This window comes from Olea europaea, chromosome 17 (assembly GCF_002742605.1).
Source record: "Olea europaea var. sylvestris chromosome 17, O_europaea_v1, whole genome shotgun sequence".
Lineage (NCBI taxonomy): Eukaryota > Viridiplantae > Streptophyta > Magnoliopsida > Lamiales > Oleaceae > Olea > Olea europaea.
Genome location: NC_036253.1, coordinates 11987532 through 11994490, shown reverse-complemented (window position 1 = coordinate 11994490; position 6959 = coordinate 11987532). Strand labels below are relative to the sequence as shown.

The 6959-nt window shown below is 29.5% G+C and overlaps 1 long non-coding RNA gene across 7 annotated transcripts; it reads left to right on the top strand.

Moving 5' to 3' along the window:
• Nucleotides 1–2753: 2753 nt before the first annotated feature.
• LOC111366338 lies at nt 2754–4656 on the top strand. 7 transcript variants are annotated; one of them, XR_002697642.1, is made up of 4 exons: nt 2754–2944; nt 3068–3152; nt 3217–3308; nt 4289–4656. It is a non-coding gene; the product is annotated as an uncharacterized LOC111366338 (long non-coding RNA). The 7 variants fall into 7 exon arrangements; XR_002697637.1 differs by having other exon boundaries at nt 2755–2944; nt 3217–3298; nt 4259–4656; XR_002697641.1 differs by having other exon boundaries at nt 2756–2944; nt 3254–3308.
• Nucleotides 4657–6959: the final 2303 nt, after the last annotated feature.

The following is a 6959-nucleotide window of genomic DNA, read 5'->3' as shown; positions in this document are numbered from 1 at the left end:
TCTATTTTTTATATATATATATATATATTGTATTATAATTAGAATTGATAGTATGTAATTGTCTAGCTATTTAGAAATCAAATAAATAAATATCAAACCACGAGCATTTATAGTATGGAATTCAATTATTTCTTCCACGTCGACTTTTTCTCTGGATACAAAGGCTCCAGTTTCAAATGCTAGTCGAACATCGAAGTTACATGACAAAAGTTAATGAGATTTGTTTTTAAAAAAAGTATGAAGAACTCTTTTAAAATGTTAGTTGGACTAGAATATTTGAAATAGTAGCATAAATATTTGTCATGGCATTTGAAATAGTCAATAAGGTTTGCTATATGGCATTCAAAATAGTCATTGCGACGCAAAAATTAAAGAAAAATTAATGGATCAAGTCAAGATACATAACAAACGCCAAACATGATGTTTCTACTAACGAGATATTAAAACTAATAACCCAACATATTTTTAACGATCCTCCTAACTATAGATGTTAAACTGCATGGTTTTACTTAATTAATTCACCCGATAGAAAATGAATATCATTTGGTACACAAGCAAATTTCAATTTATAAGTTATTTTAGAAACTTCCAACAAAGGTTTACTTATATGGTGAAAGAGCAAGATAGAGGTCAAATGTTGACTCGCAAAGGGAGGTGGTAGTTGAGGCCTATTTCTAGGCACTGGAGGTGATTGGAATGACCTATTTTTATGTCTTGCCAAGCTAAGTCTGTTCAACACAATAACACACTTTTGGGGCATGTGTTCCGGCTCATATTCCCTTGAAGAAGGAAACAACCCTACAATCAATGCTCGACAAGATTTGACATATTTCTCATTACAAAGGTCACATCAATCATTTGAATAAGATTTTATCAATAAAAGATCCTTGAAAAAAGTGGGCTATTCCATTTCATGCCTAAGCTTCGAATTGATCTTCCGAAACCTTAACCACTTTGACGAAAGGGCTTCAATATCAACGCTTCACAACTTCAAAGGTAAGCCTTCGAAGGTGAGCTTTAGCAAGCTCCACGTGGGATACCACTAGGCTTCATCTGGAGCCGCGGTGATGTGGTGTAACAATCGTTATACTCTCTTTTTCTAAATAGTTTATTACAAGCAAATTTTATTTATAAATTATTATTTATATTTCAAAATTCACATCACAGCAATGGAAAAAATCAATTTTTTTTTAGTATCTTAATTATTAATCATATTAATTTTTGAAAATAGAACAAAATAAAAATAATGTGTTGGACTGCCCTCGCTTGGCATGTAAGTGGGTACATGGCTAGTCTACATAGTACATTTGTGTAAAAAAAATTTAATAATAATAAATAAATAAAATGACGCTAATATTATTAATTATGATCTCAACTAGTATTTAGTAATAAGTTATTATGTAATTACATGAGATTTTGACAAATAATTTTATATAAGATTAAAGATAAAGTTTTTTATTAAATTATTTATTTATATTTATTTCCTGACTCATCCACAAGAAAGAATCTAATCGACATTCGAAGCTTTATTGGGTGTAAAAATTTTAAAATTATTTTTCTCAAATCTATTTCCAACTTACATTCTATGAATTTCATAATTTTTCTCACATTCTAACTGTATATTCCTCAAAAAATAATTTTATTTATAAAAATTTCTTCCAAACAAACGATCAATTTGTTGAATGGATAATTCCTTTTTTCAATAAAAATAAATAAATAAATAAATTATTTGGGTTTGGTGATGAAAGAAAAAGAAGACGACGAAGGAAAAACGATTATGGGGTTACATTTCGTTGTGCCTGATGCAATACAGACTGCAAAATGATAATTCCCAAGACGAACATATGACCAAATTATCATAGTTAATTTGGTCGGACAAATTTGTGGTCCTATTCAAACCTTTTAATGTCACGCCATTTAGGTCAAATCAACCCTATGTCGGATAATGGTCCACAAACTACGTTCTGCGTTCATGGTATAAAATTAGATCGTACAATATATTGACTTATTTCATATCATAATTTGAAAGATCGATGCAATTACGAAACCATATTATTATGAACGGTGCTCATTCATTATCGAATGGCAGTGAATACCACTATTTACGCCATATGGAGATGAACGAGCACAACGGCATGAATATTTTTGTCATTGGAATAGTTATTTCACCCATTCAATCAAGATAAACGAGACGTATTCTATCATACAAGAAAAAATGATATTTTACGACTACTGTTTCAACGACCATATCAATCTGGTCGTCAAAAACTGTTTTCAACGACTAAATTTTAAGTTTGGTTGTAGAAAATGGATGATGAACAATTGAATTTTAAATTAGCTGGAAATGTCTTATAACGACCAAAAATATAATTGTTGATTCCATATTTTTTACAACTACATTAAAATTGGTCGTTAGAAGTGAGAATCAAATAAAAGAAATTCCCGCCGAAATAATTGAACATATTCAACGACAACTTAATCGGTTGTTAGAAAATATATTATGTAGTAAATATTCAACAACCACAGTTTTTGGTCGTTAATATTGTAAAACAACAATTGATTGTATTGCGTTGGAAGTAGAGGAAAATATTTTTTCTCTCACATTTTCAACTGTATATTCTATGAGATCCATAATTTTTTTTTTTTCACTTTTCTGCAACACCTTTTTTCAAAAAATTCAATTTTATAAAATCTATACCAAACAAGCCAAAATAGTAAACTAATTATCAGTTTCCTATAAAAATGAAAAAGTAAAAATAATTTTCAAAAGAAAAAAAGGTAAAAGATAAAAGTGCCCTACAAAATTTCGTTTCCCGCCCTAGCTCCCTTTGTTTCGATTTTCTCTGCGAGATTCTATTTCTTCCCGATTTTCCAAAATTTTGGCCATTCCGCAAAAAGAACTCGATAAATTCTGTATGGATTTCCATTTCCGTGGTGAACTAAGGTCAGTATTGAATATTTTGTCTGTTTTTCTTGTAAAAATTTTCCGGTTTCTTAACGTTACTTCGCTCATCTGTGTCTATTTTTCGGATTTGGATCATTTTTTCGTTGCTTTTGTGCTTTAAAGTGTAGAAGATTTGAAGATCTAGGGTTTGGCTTTCCAGATCCTAAGGTATTTCATGTAAGGATTTCCATTTCCGTGGCGAACTGAGGTCAGTATTGAACATTTTGACTGTTTTCTTAAACATTACTTCGCTTATCCGTGTCTATTTTCAGATTTGGATCATTGTTTCGTTGCTTTTCTGCTTCAAAGTGTAGAAGATTTGAAGATCTAGGGTTTGGCTTCCCAGATCCTAAGGTATTTCAATGTAAACGTCTCTCTTTTATTGGGTGTTTTATTGTGCGGTTTCTATTTCGACAATTAGTAAAATTGATTTCAAATTTAGGGCAAGCATTAACTATGATTATCTTGTTTCGATTTAGATTCTCGTCATCTTTGAATGTGAGTATCAAGCTAAGTTGTAATCTGCTTGTTTTTTGCCCTGGTTTGAATCCGTTGTCACCCTATATCTTAGCCATCTTGCTAAGCCCCTAATTTTTTTTTTCCAATTTTTCTTTTGGAATTCATGTCTAGAAACTGAAAGGGAAAGATCTAAAATTTCATGCCCTTTTAAATTGCTTATCTATTCAGAGAATTTCTGTTTTCTCAGTATTCAAAGAAAATATCAGATTATATTAAAAAGTTTCTACTCCTAATATTCAAAGCATTTTGTTGTTTGGACTTAGTTATGTATAACGAGAAATCTATGAAGTAGAGGTCTTTCAGGCTTCAATTATTGATAAAATTGGAAAAGATAAAATTTTGTGCTTGGAGGCAATAGGGATGATTGGGATTGGACCCAGCTTCATAATTTTGCCCCCTCTATGGTATCTTTCCTTGGGTATTCTACATTTACATGTAATATCTAGTATAAATAGCACTGTGAGAAATCTTCCATTTAGTATGCTATTAACAGGGTGAATGAGAAGGGTGACATGTTGATAGCTATATATTTTTCTTAGATTGAGGCAATAGTCTTCATCTCTACATCTGTTTGTTTTTTATGTTGAGAATACCATTGGTTAAGCTGAGTGTAAAATTTTCTTTAATGATAGTTAATATAATTAACATGTAGTTGGTGTTGACATATTTTAATTGATTGGAGGCTCTGAAAATTTTTACTTCTTGTTATTGTTATTTACAGTTGTTACATAGTAGGTTGCTTCCATGCTTAAACCATTTGAAACTGAATTGCTACTTTTTTCTTGTTATTAATAGAATGTTTTGCCCATGTCAAATAAATCATAGGGAGAGAGCTAGAATGGAAAAGAGAAAGAAACAAGAGTAGAGAATTCAATTCTTGTGGGAGAAGAATGGTTGAGACATTGACTACCTTTGATACTAGCAAAATAACCCAAGCGTTCTACACCCTCGGCGATCCCAACTAAAAGCACTATACGAATTAATGACAAGCGAGATATTGAAAGCCAATGGCCCTGTGTGTAAACCTTGTCGTGGAATCCTTCACTTGTTATAATTGTTTATGATTGTGGGTAGGATTTGCGTGTAGTTTAATGTGAATGTGTGAAAGTTATGAAGTTGTGAATATTACTGTTGACAATCATATTTTTCGTTATTTTTATATTTTGATTGTTAATATAATTGTTTTACAACCACTTCTTTCGTTATTGAAAAGAAAGGCGACTAAATTTTAGTTGCTACTATGATATTTTATCAACAAAAATAATTAAAATATAACGACAAATGAAGCGGTTGTTGAAATAAAATTAATTGGTTGTCAATAGTATTTTTAACGACCATTTTTTCGTTGTTGAAATGAAAGGTAACTAAAAGTTGGTTACTTTTATTGTATTTTAATGACAAAAATAGTTGATACAACTAAACAAGTGGTCATTGAAAAAAGAATTGGTTGTCAATACAAATCTTTTACGACCAATTATTTAGTTGTTGAAATAATACATTTAACAACCAAACGTATTTTTAGTCGTTGAATACATTCGTCAACACCTCTTTGCCAATCAAGGAACAATCAACTCATTTTGGTCGTTGAATGTGATCAACAACCAAAAATGTATATTCTATGATCAATTATATGATTGTTGATTGTGATTTTCTTGTAGTGTCGTTTTTGCTAAGAAAAATATGGCACTAATAAATCCTTGAGAGATTATTTGTAAAGAGGCTCTATTGAGTCTTGTTTATCAATGATAAAATCAATTTCTATAATTATGAAACTAATATGAAATACAGAGAAATATGTTATTATTATTATTATTATTATTATTATTTTACATTCTATTGATAAAGAGATGTTGAAGCTGCATAAATTATTTGTATTGCATCTACTATCGTCAACCAAGGAGAAAATATAGAATGAGCATGGGGTAATAATTCCATATTGAATATACGGTTAGCATAAATTAATTTGAAAATCCTAGCTAAAATAATATTATTTTATATTGAGGTGAATTAATATGATTCCCGTCTTTATACTTTTTAATGTTATTTTGAGTAATAATAAATTGTAGATCTTATGTAATATGTAGATTATAAGTGAACAAATATTATTTATGGTTCATATGCAATTAAATTGTAATTTAATTTCTGCCAAAAATGCACTAAATTAATATGGTAATATAACGGGCCAATCAGGCCCTTCATAAATAATATGGAAAGTACTGTCTAGGAGCCGAATAAAATTTAGAGTTTTTTTTTTTTACAAATAAAACTACTTTGTCAGAAGGATTTGACAAAAAAGTTGACATAATTACACGTGACAGTAGATGATTAAATACAAAAGCTGTCTATATTTTAATCTGTCAAATGGTAAAATATCACGTGACATTTTATCAAGTTTTATGTTAATCTTGATGTTCATGTAGTATGATTGATTTTTTATTTTTTTATAAAAAAAAAGCCACTTTGCCCAAATTTTGGTGACACATTGGTTCATCGACCCTCACATTGTGTGTGGGTCCCACATGAATTAAAAAATGTCGATTCCCATGTGTGTGTGTTCGGTCATCCCCTATGTTTGTGTAGCTCGATCCTTTTTTTTTTTTTTTTTCTTTTTTGCCCTCTTTTGTACATATTTTTCGATATATGTCATTATATTGAGTTCTTGTATGATACGCATGAGAGGCAATGATAAAAATAATAGAAGAGTTCACTAATTTTAACATTTTCTAATTTACTTAACATTTGGCTAGAGCAAAAATTTTGATCCTGAGTGTCGAACAACTTGTCAATAAGTTTTAAGATATTTATCACGTGCATGTTAAGTTCTTTCTTTTTTAGCCTTTCCAAATCCGATATCGTATATGATTTTCGTACATAAACAGCAACATAATTCGAATTTAACCATACCTTAGTCATTTAAAAGTTTACATTTCACATTTTTTCAATCATGTTATACATACATTATCTTTTACATAATTGTTTATATTATGTCGCGTGACAATATACCATTGGACAGTTTAAAAAAAAAATACAGTTGCCGGTTCACAATTTTTTTAAAACAAAGAGGATGTCAAAATCAATGTAAGGAAATAAATATACACTTTAGCATTATTATTATTTTTTATTTATTTAATTTGTGCCTAAAACCTTGTCCTTGTATCTAAACAGTAATTTTTCACATGATTATGATTTAGACTAAAGACGCATCGACTTATCCGTCCACTCATGTCACTTTCTCAATAACTTCTTTAATGTTTGAGGTTAACCACACGATTTTGTTTGTTTCTTCCCTAAACTACCTTTTTGGGGGGGATCAAAATTGACATAATAATCAATCGTTTTCAAAAAATTGTATGCTCAAGAATTTATTTATTTATTTTTATTTTTTAAACCCATTTTCCCAATTTCAAAATTGGCTAATAAACTAAGAACATGTTTTGTACACTGAAAAAATTATACATGAAAAAAAAAATAATATATATATATATATATATATATA